The sequence below is a fragment of the Triturus cristatus genome, chromosome 5_2, assembly GCF_964204655.1.
Source record: "Triturus cristatus chromosome 5_2, aTriCri1.1, whole genome shotgun sequence".
Taxonomy (NCBI): Eukaryota; Metazoa; Chordata; class Amphibia; order Caudata; family Salamandridae; genus Triturus; species Triturus cristatus.
This window is the reverse complement of record NC_140588.1, coordinates 162,217,397-162,235,551: the sequence shown is the minus strand read 5'-3', so window position 1 is coordinate 162,235,551 and position 18,155 is coordinate 162,217,397.

Here is an 18,155-nt window from a genome sequence, read left to right as displayed (position 1 = left end):
ATCCTGGGAAATTATAACTTTAAGAAAATATTTGGAAGTACAATGTGTCCCGAGGGGATTTAGGATTATGTTAATGCCTAATCATCAAGACGCAACGAATGACCTTTTGCAAGAATGGGGTGAACATACCCTGAATTCATCTTTGGGTTCAATAAGAATACTTGTAAAACACATAGAAATTGCATTACAAAAAATAAAGGAACAACTGCAAGAAGTGGAAAAGGACCAGGAGTCCCTCAAATTGAATACGGAAATGATAAAATTCAAGGATGATTTGGAAAGCCAAATAGATAAACATGAGGATGTAGTAAGACAGCGTAAGCATAACAAATTCATACGTGATGCCATCGATTATGCTGAGGGTCGCATCTTCACCTTTGCGCGGAAATTTGATCCTTTTAAGCACTAAGGATTTGCAAGTAATGCTGCGGGAACATTGAGTAGCCTCTCCCCTTTAACCTCCACTGACATGAGTGGAGGGGAACAAGAAACTCCACAGGATGGTGGTAGATCTTCTTCTTTTTTAGGGGACATGCGCCTGGTCCTCCAACAACGCCAATGGGAACAAAATCAAATGGCGCAACAACAACCACGAGGAAGAGGGAAATTCTGGCACCAAAAAAATCGCAAAGAAGAGGACGAAGATGCAAACAGTTCATCTGAAAAGACCGGCATAAAGACCAGGAGCATGAGACAGAGGAAGGACCAATAATTGATGGGCTCCAAGTAGTTAATCTGTCGAAACGAGAACTTTCATCAGTAGAAACTTCACTTTTAAAACGAGGCATCAACTATTGCCCTGTGCAAGGAATGGATTTAGCACATACACGAATAGATCTTTATCTCTATATCTGGAAAATAAAAGTGGATAAATATTTCATGGAAAATCAAAACAGACAAAAAATATCAAGGCCAGTGGAAAAACCAACATCCACCCTTTTGGCAAAGGAGAGTAATGACTTTTTGACGTTACTCAATTTGAATGCAGAAGAAGGGGAATCCATATCCATGCAGACAGCATGCCCACAATTAGGGGCAGGTTTGAACAAAAAACGACCAAAGTCGAAGTTTTATCCGCAACTTCCCCGAGGTAATAAAATAGACACTTTCCAAGAAGCAATTATACATGATTTGTATAAAATGAAGAAATCTAAGTTTAAAGACAATTTATCCAAAGTGGAAAGAGTAGCATTGGAAAACTTGGCTAATGACCATCAAATAGAAATCAAGATGGCAGATAAAGGGGGCAATATACTGCTGTGGGACCGGTCACTCTATACTTTGGAAGCAACTCAGCAACTAAATGATTGCATGTTCTATGAAAAATTACAAATAAATCCCACAATGTCCATCAAAAGAGATATTGATAAACAACTGAAGGTATGGGAAACAAAAAACTTGATTGATGAAGAAGAAAGCAAATATTTAACTGTTGACTTCCCCACATTGGCAAACTGCATGAGACTCAAAAAGAACCTCTAGGTAGGCCTATTCTGTCAGCAAAAGGATCGTTATTGGAGCCTATGCAAATTACATCCACTACTTTCTTATCTCATATGTGGCAGGTTTGAATTCTTATATAAAAGATACGACTGATTTACTCAAAGTTCTGGAGAAAATAACATGGCACAACTCTTATAAACTGATCACGATGGATGTGATAGCATTATATACCAACATTGACAACACGTTGGGTTTGAAAGCCTGTAATTATTTCCTCAAAGAAAGGAATATTCATTTTAAAAACAACAATGAGATGTTGATCGAAATGATATCGGTCTGTTTAACCAGTAATGTGTTCTTATTCGTAGAAGATATTTATCGCCAGCGAAACGGGGCGGCTATGGGTTTTTCTTTTAGCCCAAGCTATGCTGGACTAGCAATGGGCTGGTGGGAGAAAGAGGTTGCATGGAATGTTAAGAATTAAAAACACATAAAAAGGATCATAAGTTGGAAACGTTTCATAGACGATCTCCTCATCATTTGGAATGGGGATGAGGATGAATTTCGGGATTATTTTGAGATCCAGAACACAAGCATACCAAATTTAAAATTCCCATATGGGATCAATAAAGAAAAAGTGACTTTCTTGGATGCAGAAATTTATGTTAAAAACAACCATCTAGAAACCACACTCCATAGAAAGATCACAGCGACCAATGCCACTCTGGAAGCCACCAGCTTTCACCAACCACCTTTAATATCCAGCATCCCATACGGGGAGTTTCTTCGCCTGCGAAGAATATGTAGTGAAGAAGAGGAATGGAAGAAACACAGCACCATAACATCGGACAGGATTATAAAGAGAAAATATAATCAAAGCATCGTGAAAATATGTTGGACAAGAGCTAATGACAAACCAAGAGAGGAATGTCTTGTGCCAAAAAATGTTGAAAATCAATCTGAAACAGAACCAATAAGATTAATCATGAACTTTTCTAAAGACTCTAAAGAAATCACTGGCATAATAGGGAAAAATTGGAAAATTCTGCAGTTGGATGGAACAATAGGAGAAAAGATGGGATCTCATCCCGTAATTACATACCGTAGAGCCAACAATCTGAAAGACAAATTGGTGCATGGCCATTTCAAAACTAAAAAACAGAAGAATATATGGCTCAAGACAAAAGGTTATGTAAAATGCCACAGCTGCAAAATATGCCAAATCGCGAAACCCATCACAGAGATAACAATGGCCAATAACAAAATCTGGCAAATCAGAGATCTAATTACCTGTAAAAGCCAATACATGGTCTACATGATTGAGTGTCCCTGTACATTAAAATACGTAGGCAGTACCATATGCGAACTAAAAAAAAGAATTTTGGAACATGTCAGAGCCACAAAAAACAAAGACAGAAATAATGCAGTGGCAAGGCATATGGAAACACACCATAACGGGGACTGGCAAACTTTGAAGTTTTATGGGATAGAAACTGTACCTGCCAACGTTCGTGGGGGCAAACGAGAAAAAAATCTGCGATGAAAAGAATCACGTCACATATTAAACTTCAGGAGTATGACACCTTATGGCCTAAATCAATCGGAAGAACTGTATATACACATCCGAACTCGAAAAATTGTCTTTGTTTTTTCCCTTGAATTGTTCAAAATAGCAATTAATATATCGCCAAATTCTAGAACCAGAAATTGCAGGAAAATATTTTATCCATTGGGACAAAGGAAAAGAAATAAAAAGTGACAGTGCAACCGAAATAAATAAAAGGAAACAATGTGTCCTGGGAAACACAATCACATAAGAGGGTTGAACAAAGGATACAAAGACCCACTGGAGGGCATAAAAAAGCAAAAATCACAATGAATGGAAACATTGTGTGTGTTTATTTGAAATGTGTTTCCATAGGAGGACACAAGTTACAAACAGAAAAAAAGCAAAACAAGACTTTTTGGATTTGCAATAATGACTGGGTGTGCAGCAATGTTTGATAGATCAATTTGCAAAAATATGGCGATATAGTGGAATCAGGTTTTGATTCACGAATTTAGGAATGATTTAACACTGTTTATGTTTTTAGCACAGTTATTTTTCTGCACTGAATACGTTAAAGAAACAGGGGACTACAGTTCCCAGAAATCTGGGGAGGGCCCTTGGGTGACACACAGGAAGTAATGTAAAGGAAGCTTTTCCTGTTTTTTGAATTTAAAAAAAAAAAAGGTTCATTGCACCAACATTCAGCCGTGAGCAAGGAATAAAGATATACCGAAACGCGTTGGTTTGGTCTGTGCATGCTGTGAAACGAAGAATTAAACACATGCATAATCATTCTGCTGGAGTGCGACCTGTTTCCTCTCTTGATGAATTTTTGTTTGATATATATATATATATATATCTGTGACCAAGGGCGGACGCACGAAACGCGTCAGATTTGGCGAACTTGCCTTTTTAAATAAACTTGCCGAAAGATGACTGGGACTTGCGTGGTTTTTCCTCGTTGCTGCCTGTCTGGTGGTTCTGTGGTGAAAGACTTCTGTTTGCGCATATATATATATATATATATATATATATATATATATATATATATGAAGATAAGTCCTGAACTCCCAATCGAGCTGGGGAGTCTAGAAACAGGTACGGACCACGAAACCCACACGTTGTTGTTTGTCCAATAAGAGTACGCCAAGCAGTTTAAAGTTTCATTTCATTTCTGATTTATTCCATATAAGTCAGACAAGTGTCCGCCTCAGACGCGTTTCGATCGCCTCCGCGATCTTGATCACATGACGCGCTGAGACCGGACCTTCCTTAAAAAGGTAGTTACACCCAATCAGTTTCTTCGTGCTAAATAAACATAAACAAAATACTAGAGAACCGAGTAATCACCATGAATCTGATGTGAATTAATTTCAAAGAGTTCAACACTCCGACCATTCACTAAAAATAGTACAAATCATAATGAATGAGCATACAATGACTGTAACAAATATCCGGCAAGTGCCCCAGAATTAATTAAATACAGTTGTATATCCCAATCAAAATTGAAATAAACTAAAACACTTAATCCACGTTTCATTGGTTGAAAATGATGCAGTTTCAGGCTCATATTCTCTAGATAAAAGCTTGGAAATTAAGTAAACAATGATTGCTTAAAGTCCCAAAATGTAGCAAATATAAGGATGAAAAATTTTTTTTAAAGTAATAAAACAGTGTGGGGAAAGAAAAAGGAGAGGGAAAGAATGAGGTGAAACAGAAGACAATAAAGAAAAATAATCTTGAAGAAATAAATTTGATATTGAAACTGCCATGGAAGCATAAAACAGCTAGATGTATATGTGACTGATCCAAAAATATATAATTCATCAATATAGAAACAACAAATCCAAAGGATCATATATCAAGTTAATACACTCATTATAAAAAATTGTGCAGATCCTCACTTGTATTCATCCCATTTGGCATTTTAGTGTCAAGCAATAGGATGAAAGAGGATTCTAACTGGCGAAGTAATTTCTCTCTGTTACCCCCACGGATGGAAGGGGGCACTGCCCCAATGACAAAGTATTTTAAGTCACTGATTTTGTTGGAATGAACGGCTTTAAAATGTCGGGCAACAGGGTACGTGGAATCCGAGTTAACAATCGCACGAAGATGTTGCAAAATGCGATTGAAAACCGGTAATTTTGTGCTGCCCACATACTTGAGATGGCAAGTGCATTCAAGCACATAAACCGCATGGTCCGTGCGACAGGTGTAATGGTGTTTTATTTGTATTGGAATGTTACTGAACGCTGTGGTGTATTCAGAAACATTAGTTCCAAATTTGCAAGCACGGCATGAAGTACATTTGAAAAAGCCGGAACGTGATAACCAAGTGACCGTTTCCGTGACTTCAGGATTAGATTTAACTAAAGCATCCCTCATAGAGGGTGCTCTCCTAAATGTGATGTTTGGTAAGTCAGGCAACAGAAATTTAAGAGTCATGTCAGTTAGGACAATGGGCCAGTGTTTGTAAATGATACCCCGGAAATTTTTGTGTTGTTTACAGAAAGTGGTAATTAATCTGATTGGTTGCGTAACCTCATTCGTTGCTACACTCTCAAAAACTGTGGTATGGGGTTGTTCAATGGGAAGGCAGGTTTCACGTGAGCAACGATTAGCCTTATCAAGTGCTCTTTTGAGGTTAGCTTGATTATAACCTCGGGCAAGGAATCGATTAAAGGCTTCCTTCTGACATTGTACAAGGTCAGACTGACGGCTGCAAATACGCCGTAGGCGAAGAAATTCCCCATACGGTATGCTGTATATGAGGTGGGGTGGATGGGCACTGCTGGCATGTAAGATGGAATTCCCAGCTGTGCTCTTCCTGTGTAATTTGGTTTCTATGTGGTCGTCTGAAATAAAGACCTCCACATCCAAAAATTCCACCCTGTCCTTACTGATGTTGGCCGTGAATTGTAAATTCATAGTGTTGGTATTAATTGAATTTACAAAAGAGAAAGCCTCCTCTTGAGATCCTTCCCAAACGATAAAAATATCGTCTATGTACCTGCCATAGTATCGAATGTGTGAATCCCACACATTCTTGTGTTTGACTCGGAGGACATGTTCCTCCCACCAACCCACCAAAAGGCAGGCATAGGTTGGGGAAAAACATGCCCCCATGGCCACGCCCCTGAGTTGTTTGTATAAAACTTTATTGAAGAGGAATACATTATTGTTAAGGCAAAGGTCAATCATTTGTAGGAGCATGACATTATGCTCTTTGAAATTGATGGAGCGAAAACCCAAGAAATATTCTACAGCTTCCAATCCTTGTGAGTGTATTATGCTCGTATAAAGGGAAGCAATGTCTAGCGTGATCAACAAGAAATTCGGTTGCCAATGAATTTCTTGTATTTTCTTCAAAAAATCGCCAGTGTCCTTAATAAAGGACGACAACGCAGTCATGTGTGGCTGAAGAAAATAGTCAACATACTTGGACATGGCTTCCAAAAGGCTCTTCCTGGAAGAGATGATGGGTCTGCCAGGTATAGGATGAGTTCCCTTGTGAACCTTAGGGATGAAGTAAAGGGTGGCAGTAGTTGGATAATCATTTTTGAGAAATAGATACTCATTCTTAGAGATAAGCCCCATTCTTTTCCATTGTGCCAGCATGGAGGAAACAGTTTTTTTAAATTGTGTGAGATAATCTCGACCTACTTTGCAATAGCAGGCAGTATCCGATAAGTGGCGTTGCGCCTCCTGAAGATACTCAAGTTTAGGCCATAAAACTATGTTCCCTCCCTTGTCAGCACCCATGACCACAATCTGACCATTGTCACGTATCTTTTTGATTAATGCCCAATAATTCCTCAATTTCCAATCAATTTTGCCACATTTGGAGTGAGTCAACAAATTAAATTTTTTCAAGTCATCAATTACCATGTCACTAAAAACATCTACAGAATCTTTAGGCATCATTGGGTAAAAACAAGACGGAGGGCGAAACGGACTGGCAGCCGCCAATCCCGTATTAATCCCTTCGAGTTGTTCACAATCATTGTCACAAATTGGAGAGTCCGAGCTTTCCTTAGCCAGGGATTGCATCATTTGAATCATGTTGGAGTCCCGAACTTGTAAATCATCCAGCACAGTGTTAGAGGTAGTGGCCTCAGTGGTAGATTTGTTAAGTTGGAAGAACTTCTTTAATTTGATCTTACGAATAAATTTGTAGACGTCAATGCGTGATTGTTTATATGAAAAGTTAGACTCAGGACAAAATGACAAACCAAGCATTAATAGTTGTTTCTCAGCTTCAGATAGTATCGTGTCCGTTAAATTGATAATGGTATTGTCATGAGAGTCTAACGTTTCCATTTCCGTCCTCCTCTGCCCCTGTTTGATGGCCTTGAGGCGCTGCCTGCGCCTCTCTCTCCGACGTTTGCTGCTGCTGCGCTGGTTTGGCTCTGGGGGTTTCTGGGGCGTAAGGTTGCTCGCCTGTCCATAGTTAAAAAATTAAGCTCCTCCCCTAAGGTATGTCTTATTGTCACATTGCTGGATGTAGCTTGAATACTGGGGCCTTCCTCCGAATCCCCGCTGGTGAGAGAGTTAGTATCAGATTCAACATCATTGGTAGAAATATCATTGTCAACATTGGTGCGGTTCAGGGGAACCTGGTCAGTGAGAGCCTTTCTTTTCATGTTGTCAAATTTGCGTGAGAACGTGAAAACCCTTCCCGCCAGGTAGTCATCCCTGTCCCTTGCAAATTTGAAAGCCTTACGAGTTTTGATAGTATCCTCGTACTGTTTTAGTTTATTGGCTATTGTGCTTCTTCCCTTGGCAATGATATCCTTTTGTTCATGGGCATCGAGAACGTTGTTTAATTCATCGATCTCCTTTAAAATCCGTTCTCTATCAATCACAGCATATTTGATTAAAATATGAACCATGTTCATAGAGGATTGAAGGTTGTTAGTAGCCCATTCTGAGAGCATGTCAGGGTGTGGATTCTCATAAGAGGGTGCAATCATAACTCGCAATCCTCGCGGCACCCTGCCTGCATCACGATACTTTTCAAGTGATTTACTCTCCCACCACTTTGAAAGCTCCGTTTTTAGTAGTTTCTCCAATTTCTTTAACATGCCCTTAACATCATTGGCATTTCCCTCATAGATTCGTGTTTCAGCTTCAACACTGGCAGTTGGTAAATTATCAAATAAAGCTTCTGCTGCTGCCTCCCGGTCACGCAGCGCGTCCTGGGCTGACATGATAAGCTAACAAGCTTGCTTCAATCAGATTACAAAAAACCGCTACAATATAGGGCGTGGACGTGAACACAACAACGGTAGGCTAATATCTCCCAACCCGTAGTTAATCCTCCTTAGAACAGCAGATGACTCCTTACCGGCAACAGAAACTAAGGACCAGGAATCCGCCGACTCCGGAGGGCTCAAAATTTCCTTGTCCGGTTACGGAGTACTGCAACGCTGATCGGAGGGGCGGGGGGCGTGGCCAAGTTACTCCTTCCGAGTCAATTCTAATCACTGAGAGTGATATCCGGCCAAACCACGATCACGCCGCTTCAAAGGGAGAGGGTCCGTAAAATCCAGAGTTCAGCCAGCTTCTGGAAGCAATTGTATGAAGATAAGTCCTGAACTCCCAATCGAGCTGGGGAGTCTAGAAACAGGTACGGACCACGAAACCCACACGTTGTTGTTTGTCCAATAAGAGTACGCCAAGCAGTTTAAAGTTTCATTTCATTTCTGATTTATTCCATATAAGTCAGACAAGTGTCCGCCTCAGACGCGTTTCGATCGCCTCCGCGATCTTGATCACATGACGCGCTGAGACCGGACCTTCCTTAAAAAGGTAGTTACACCCAATCAGTTTCTTCGTGCTAAATAAACATAAACAAAATACTAGAGAACCGAGTAATCACCATGAATCTGATGTGAATTAATTTCAAAGAGTTCAACACTCCGACCATTCACTAAAAATAGTACAAATCATAATGAATGAGCATACAATGACTGTAACAAATATCCGGCAAGTGCCCCAGAATTAATTAAATACAGTTGTATATCCCAATCAAAATTGAAATAAACTAAAACACTTAATCCACGTTTCATTGGTTGAAAATGATGCAGTTTCAGGCTCATATTCTCTAGATAAAAGCTTGGAAATTAAGTAAACAATGATTGCTTAAAGTCCCAAAATGTAGCAAATATAAGGATGAAAATTTTTTTTTAAAGTAATAAAACAGTGTGGGGAAAGAAAAAGGAGAGGGAAAGAATGAGGTGAAACAGAAGACAATAAAGAAAAATAATCTTGAAGAAATAAATTTGATATTGAAACTGCCATGGAAGCATAAAACAGCTAGATGTATATGTGACTGATCCAAAAATATATAATTCATCAATATAGAAACAACAAATCCAAAGGATCATATATCAAGTTAATACACTCATTATAAAAAATTGTGCAGATCCTCACTTGTATTCATCCCATTTGGCATTTTAGTGTCAAGCAATAGGATGAAAGAGGATTCTAACTGGCGAAGTAATTTCTCTCTGTATATATATATATCCACACCAAACTCCTTCGCTGTCTGCAAGAAGCTGAGCACACACGGGGATTTCAGAAACAGCGCTTTAATTAGAACACTCGGCATGACGCGTTTCGTTCTGGCGAACTTCCTCAGATGCCGTAGTATAGTGAACTGTTTGCCGCCCTCAGTTTAAAAACACAGTGATCCCTTGCAATTGGTTGGATACACTACGGGCACTGCTGCAGGGAAAATGTGGTCTGGACCCAACTGTGTGTTTCCCTGTGTAGCAGGCATCAGGCGTAGGTACTGGCCCAAGTGGACGGTGTCTGCTACTTTTCCCCGCTTGCCAAAGATCTTCTGGGGCGTGATGTTTATACAGGCTGCAGTTTCTCTGGCCCCTCACCTCACCGCTAGAGTCCCGGAACAGGATCGAAAGGCACCACCTAAGTAAGCGATCACCTCCTGCGAAGTCGCAGTCCATTGGTTTATGGCAACATTCACTGTTCCAGGTAAGCGGGGATCCAGCGCGTTCAAAAAGTTTTTGATACACCAAGTTGCCACAAAATCCGCTGGGTCACTTGTAAGGTTGGCGCTCACTGGGTGCTAGTGGCTGCACCCAAAACATCCACACCAAACTCCTTCGCTGTCTGCAAGAAGCTGAGCACACACGGGGATTTCAGAAACAGCGCTTTAATTAGAACACTCGGCATGACGCGTTTCGTTCTGGCGAACTTCCTCAGATGCCGTAGTATAGTGAACTGTTTGCCGCCCTCAGTTTAAAAACACAGTGATCCCTTGCGATTGGTTGGATACACTACGGGCACTGCTGCAGGGAAAATGTGGTCCGGACCCAACTGTGTGTTTCCGTGTGTAGCAGGCATCAGGTGTAGGTACTGGCCCAAGTGGACGGTGTCTGCTACTTTTCCCCGCTTGCCAAAGATCTTCTGGGGCGTGATGTTTATAAAGGCTGCAGTTTCTCTGGCCCCTCACCTCACCGCTAGAGTCCCGGAACAGGATCGAAAGGCACCACCTAAGTATGCGATCACCTCCTGCGAAGTCGCAGTCCATTGGTTTATGGCAACATTCACTGTTCCAGGTAAGCGGGGATCCAGCGCGTTCAAAAAGTTTTTGATACACCAAGTTGCCACAAAATCCGCTGGGTCACTTGTAAGGTTGGCGCTCACTGGGTGCTAGTGGCTGCACCCAAAACATCCACACCAAACTCCTTTGCTGTCTGCAAGAAGCTGAGCACACATGGGGATTTCAGAAACAGCGCTTTAATTAGAATACTCGGCATGACGCGTTTCGTTCTGGCGAACTTCCTCAGATGCCGTAGTATAGTGAACTGTTTGCCGCCCTCAGTTTAAAAACACAGTGATCCCTTGCGATTGGTTGGATACACTACGGGCACTGCTGCAGGGAAAATGTGGTCCGGACACAACTGTGTGTTTCCGTGTGTAGCAGGCATCAGGCGTAGGTACTGGCCCAAGTGGACGGTGTCTGCTACTTTTCCCGCATGCCAAAGATCTTCTGGGGCGTGATGTTTATACAGGCTGCAGTTTCTCTGGCCCCTCACCTCACCGCTAGAGTCCCGGAACAGGATCGAAAGGCACCACCTAAGAAAGCGATCACCTCCTGCGAAGTCGCAGTCCATTGGTTTATGGCAACATTCACTGTTCCAGGTAAGCGGGGATCCAGCGCGTTCAAAAAGTTTTTGATACACCAAGTTGCCACAAAATCCGCTGGGTCACTTGTAAGGTTGGCGCTCACTGGGTGCTAGTGGCTGCACCCAAAACATCCACACCAAACTCCTTCGCTGTCTGCAAGAAGCTGAGCACACACGGGGATTTCAGAAACAGCGCTTTAATTAGAACACTCGGCATGACGCGTTTCGTTCTGGCGAACTTCTTCAGATTCCGTAGTATAGTGACCTGTTTGCCGCCCTCAGTTTAAAAACACAGTGATCCCTTGCGATTGGTTGGATACACTACGGGCACTGCTGCAGGGAAAATGTGGTCCGGACCCAACTGTGTGTTTCCGTGTGTAGCAGGCATCAGGCGTAGGTACTGGCCCAAGTGGACGGTGTCTGCTACTTTTCCCCGCTTGCCAAAGATCTTCTGGGGCGTGATGTTTATACAGGCTGCAGTTTCTCTGGCCCCTCACCTCACCGCTAGAGTCCCGGAACAGGATCGAAAGGCACCACCTAAGTAAGCGATCACCTCCTGCGAAGTCGCAGTCCATTGGTTTATGGCAACATTCACTGTTCCAGGTAAGCGGGGATCCAGCGCGTTCAAAAAGTTTTTGATACACCAAGTTGCCACAAAATCCGCTGGGTCACTTGTAAGGTTGGCGCTCACTGGGTGCTAGTGGCTGCACCCAAAACATCCACACCAAAGTCCTTCGCTGTCTGCAAGAAGCTGAGCACACACGGGGATTTCAGAAACAGCGCTTTAATTAGAACACTCGGCATGACGCGTTTCGTTCTGGCGAACTTCCTCAGATGCCGTAGTATAGTGAACTGTTTGCCGCCCTCAGTTTAAAAACACAGTGATCCCTTGCGATTGGTTGGATACACTACGGGCACTGCTGCAGGGAAAATGTGGTCCGGACCCAACTGTGTGTTTCCGTGTGTAGTAGGCATCAGGCCTATATATATAGACTCTCCTCAGTCAATAAGGAATGATGATGCCACGTCTTGACAATCCACATTAGATTTTAATCATCGGCAGTGTTGGACGCGTTTCGCCTGAACCAGCAGGCTTATTATCAACAAAGTGTTGTCAAAAAAACACCATTTTTAGGCTGTGCATATGACAAGTCACGTGTTACACTACAATTGCAGTGTAATGGAAAACAGACTCGTAGTTCGTTTACAACTTTACAATTAATGCAAGCGCATGGAAGACGATATCCGAATCAGTAAAAGTTGATACAATTCATACAACTGACACTCTTGTGTTACAATGCAAAAATACACAATGTTTACTATGTTCCCTTTAGAGAAACTCTTATTTTACTTAACACAGAATACCCAGAATTTGGCCCTAGTGGGCATGCCTTAATGCTCTTGCTTACGTCTGTCTAGTTCCGCCCAAGTGGGCTTGCACTTCAAACATATCTGCGACCTATTGTGGCAGATATGATCTTATCTCGTTCTGTGCAAAAGTCTAAATGAAAATAAAATTAAAAAGTGACACCCAGTGTAAAAACTAACAAAACCATTAAATTATAAGACCATATGTTAAAACAGAGATTTCAGAGTGATAGAATCATTCATATCAATAAATATTTACATTCAGCTTACTACATTAACACCTTCACTGAGTCCCTTACAGGTGTGTATACAATCCTTCCAGTTCATAGAAGAATTTTGCAGCATCTTTGAGCCATTAAAAATGGGGACAAGACATACCCTGTGGCTCGGCATTTTGCAAAATACCATGAGAACATTGTATCAGGCATCACATACTTTGTTATTGACGCAATTGCTCCTAATATTAGAGGGGGTGATAGAGAAAAAAATCTAAGAAAATTAGAATCCCGCTATATTTTGGAGCTGAATAGTAGAGCCCCGTCACGCCTCAACATGGAAGAGGACCTTTATTCACACCTGTAGAGGTCTTTTGGGATTAAAGAAGATTATTTTGCTGCATTACCTTGTGGTCTGTGCTTCGTTGTCCTTAGAGGTTTGCGCAAGCCGATGAAGTTCGTGTCAATATAAATAAATAAATAAATAAATAAATATATATATATATATATATATATATATATATACTGTTGCACTATGTTACTTGATGAGGTTTTGCAGCACCTAGCCACCTATCAGTGTAACTTTTATACTAGTTAGCTATTGCCCTTGTCCTAGCTTCGCTAACTATTGACCACCAGTGGGGTCTGCCAACAGCATACCCCAAAATTGTGATCTCTCCTGCCCAAAAACAAATTCATCACTAAGGGGCCAATTACGATGGTCTAGCGGTGCTTGGGACCGCCCGCCTGTATGGCTGCGGTCCCGCACATAGCATTATGATGCGACCGTGGCGGTCGCATCTTCCATCTTTACCATTGCGGTGAGTGCTGCTGGCTGCGGCACCCACCGCAATGTTAAAAATGTATGTAGTGCATTTCCCTGCACTACGTGGCAGGCACCACGAGGTGCCTGCCACTTAGAGTAGGGAAATACAGGGGGGTACCATGGGTACCCTCCCAGTGCAGCACCACCTCCCCCAACACAAGGGGGGCCCGCCACGGGCCCCCGAAACCAATCCACACCAGCCTTTCCATGGTGGTTCCACCGCAATGGAAAGGCTGGCTGAAGCCAGCATCGTAATTTTGTGGACGGTGCCTGCTAGGAAGCATCACCATTTTACAAATGTAGACCTCTCCACCAGGCAATCGGAACGATTGCCTGTGGTGGATCTGTGGCAGGTGGTCTTTGCGCCCGCCACGGTCGTGGTGTGATTACCCCCATCCTAATTAGGCGGGCGGGGAATCATTATCCAAAGGTGGAGCGCCAGCCAATGCATGGCTTGTGGTGGCAGGCCTTCCGCCATTGTAATCGGCTACTAAGTTCTTAATTTCTTATCTTAATAGATTATGTGATATCTGCAACCTCTTTCAATCTTCCAAAACCTTATTGCAGGGTTTCCCAAAGGCCCTTCCTAATGCTAGGGGGCTAGCGCTAACCGGTAAGACATCACAAAATGAGGTCTCATCTAGTTTTAATAATGCTTTTAAGGTGAACTCCTACTGTAGAATAATTCAGAAGCATTATCCATCACAGGCAACTAAACTGAAAGTTAACACAGAGTTAGTGGACAGTCTAAGACTGTCTGAGACCATCATGACAAAAATGTCACACCAACAACAACTAGTAAGCTATCTGGGAAGCTAGTTTTTAAATATTTAAAAAAAAAATACCACTACACTTACAAAAAAAACCTTGAGTCAGGAATCAAGCTGAATAGATTGTTTAAGCAACACAAGACCTGATTTACAAAAGTAGGGTAGGTTACACTTTTGGTGTTATTTTACTTTTGCAGTGTACATTTGCCTCTAGTAACTTTTCTATCAGTAACTTTACAAGTAGAAACTTTGTGAGTAGTAACTCCTATTATTTAAAAATTAGTGACTACTAGTTAGTTACTTCTCATATTACCACCACTTGTAAAGTTACTGGTAGTCCTGTTACAGTGCAAGAGTACACTTACACCAAAAGTGTAAAATTACCTTTTTGAATGAGGCCATGGTGCACACTAGTATTAGCTATCCTTAAGTAGACATTGTTATAAGACTCTGCACTAAGAGGATGCCCCTTTCATACTTGGGAGTATAGAACTGCTGACGTGGGCTATTATTTAGTTAAGAAGATCCTGTAACAGTTGGTGTCACTTTAACCACATCTGTCTCGCCAGGTTTGTGAAGGAAGATGACAGTTACCAAATGCAAACAGTCCTTCAGCCATAGAGTCAGTTCCGAGTTATCTAATTGTTATATTAGCTAGGGTTGAAAAATGCAAAATAGGGTGGACCCCCACAGTTCTAAAAAATATTATTGTTAAGACAAAATATATATACTGTATATAAATGCCAAAATAGATGGTGCATCTGCATTTTTATTCTTGTAATGTCCGTCTGAGGTGCAGGGCTGAACTGAACCAGTAAGCAAGAAAGTGATAGAGCTTTCACGAAGAAGAAAAGAACACCTGTGGAATGCAAACATATAAATGGCAATATTGTAGAGTCAAGTCAATCTTAATGGTAGATGAGGATCAGGAGGACATAGCATGGGCTGGTGCAGTCCTGTGTGATTAACTGAGAAATGAGAACAATCTCTAACCACCAATCCAATACAAGCAGCTGCATGTATCTGGCTGATCAATCTCACAAATGTCATTAACACTTATGTCCAGTGACAGTACCCCCAACCACAACCATTTAATTCCATTTTGACATGGGAACAACTACTCTGCATGTTCCTAATCAATGCCCCTCTCTCCAATCCACAGGACTCTTTGAGTCTTGTTTCCCTTTGAAGTAGATAGGCGTTGTTCCTAACTTTTTACTTTTGTCTGTTGTGGTAGTCCTGTCTCGACTCCTGACCCGGATAAGATAGACCTGCAGTTTTGACAAACAAGAAAAGTAAAAGAATTTGACAATTTTGTGTAGTTTTGGTAACTAAAATGACTGGTCTTAGAAGAACCTAAAAAAAAAGTACATGAAAGGACTATGTAAGTAATTATAGTGAAATGTGAAGCACGGCTAGCATTCAGGCAGAATCCTCCCCTTGCACCCCAAACATTACAAATCACGTTTAAAAATGAGTTATAACACCCTCCCAGCCACAACATGAATCATCAATAAATCATTAATGCTGCAATAGTTAACTGTTCCAAGTGCCTTGCATATTTGCCTATTGTTTCTCTTTTCCCATGGAAGTGATATACTTGAGGGCAGTCTTGTGTAACGAACTTTACTGGCAGTCCAGCGAGGGAATGAAAAAAAGAAGGATAAGGATGGGAGACATTGACTTCATGTACTTTAAGTAATTGGAGACGTCTTGTGTGCACATTGGTCCTCTCACACATGTCAAATGGGGCAGTGTAAGCCAGACACCAAATATATAAATGTCCAACTATATCACTTTTTTTCAAAGCAGTTTGACGATGTATGCAAATTCAGTTGTGGGCTACTTAGTAAGGTAAGTGGAGTTCTTCCTCAAACTTTGGGTTTGCCCAGACGTTCATCAGCTAACACACTTGGGTTTGATCAATTGCCCTTTATCCTTCTCCTGTGCTGTTTTAGGAGCAGTGCAAATGTTCGGTATGAAGTGTTAGTTCATTTTAACCATGGTCAATCTCTCCATGTTTTGTGGCAAAAGACTGGTCTGTCTGACTGTAACAACTGCTGCAGCTGAACTGAGCACACATTCAAAAGACACACTGGCTACTGGGCAAGCCAGATACTTGATTGCCAGCCTGCTGAGCTCTGAGAATTGTTGCATCTTCCCATACCAATAGAACCATGGGTTTCAATCCCGGTAGACCTCTTTTGTGTCATCCTGATAGTCTTGGACAATCCTTTGAATGGTCATTGGTGCTGCCAGTAGCTCATCCTCTTTTGCCTTCACCTCTGTATTTGACTTAAGGATTTCAACTTGAGACCAAGTCATTGCAGAGGCTGGTTCATATTCTTCTGTTGCTGGTGATGATAGTGCTGTGTATGACAGAACATTCCTGCCCTCTTTCAAGGTTGAAAGCTGTATGCTAGAACCTGGGCCTCTAGCCTCCAGCTGTTCTCTTCTTCCAGGTCTCTCACTTGATCGACAATCCAAGTCTTGTGAAGTGAAACATCCCCTTCTTAAATAGGAATGAAAGTGGACATTATTTTTAGTACCATGGATTAAGTATTGTGCCATATATATACTCTGTGAGGGAGACAATCCCTTTTTACAGCCTCGGATTGACAAGTGAAAGATTAAGCTCTGAACAAACTCATAAACTTCTTCGTTTATACCGACAAACCTTTTTCAACTGGTCCTATAACAGATGCAACAATAGGATTGCTTAGCTTATCATACTGTCCTCCTTGCTGACTTCCTGTGTGAAAGCCTCAAAAAGGAGTAGCATTTGTTCCAGGCAATTCACTAGTCCCAATTTGTCCACTTTCATTGTCATGCTTTCTCCTCCTCTTTAAAGAACATAGTCAGTGATCAGTGTGTGCTGCTTGAAGAGACGTTGCAGCATGAAGTAGGTCGAGTTGCAATGTGTTGCCACATCCTGTATCATGGCTTTTACCGGTGCTCTATTAGCACACTGAATGACCCTCAACTGCTTTGGCTTAGGTTTAAGTGGTGCCATTGTTGTAGGAGTGCTGCTCCTAGCCTTTTCCTGTCCAGAAGAGGGTGCACCATGTTTCCTGAAAAAGGTGGAGGATGTCACACCAGTGTTGGCGATCATCTTCTTCTTCTCGTTACTGGCCACTTTCTTGGCTGGAACAGCCTTCTTTGGGGCCATCTTCAAGTTCTTAGCTCTGGCCGTTGCCACTTAGCACAAGTAAAAGCAGAGGAGTTCTCTGATGGTGTCAATGCCGGCATTCTGTCTAGCAGTGCTGTGTGTGATGTCTCTTTTACACCTAAAAGCAAATAAACAAGATAGAAATTCTGTGAAACATGGACTTTACAATTTGCATTTACAGACAATATAATTTAATGAGATCATCACAAATATTTAACAATAGGTTATCCATTCCAAACATGCATGAAGATACTATTTCAATAACATAAAGATTGAAAAGGTTAATTTATATGCCTGTAGGGCCTATGAGACACCAGTGGCAGGCAAGGGGGTGCAGGGGAAAATGTAATATTTCTTAACAAAATTATTGCTAGAATGTGGTGCTCTTAAGGACTGCGATACACCTATGGTAGGCAGGGGTTGCAAGTGAAATATAAAATAACTCTGAAAATCAATATTGCTGGTGTATGCCAATGGCCTATGAGACACGTATGGCATTACTGCTGATGTGCAATGTGCTTATGGCCTATGTTGATGAGACACCTATGGTAGGCAGGAGGTGCAGTGGAAAATTACAAAAATCTTTAAAAAATATTACTGGTGTGCGCCTATGGCCCATAAGGCACCTATGGCAGTCAGGGGTGCAGGAGAAAATG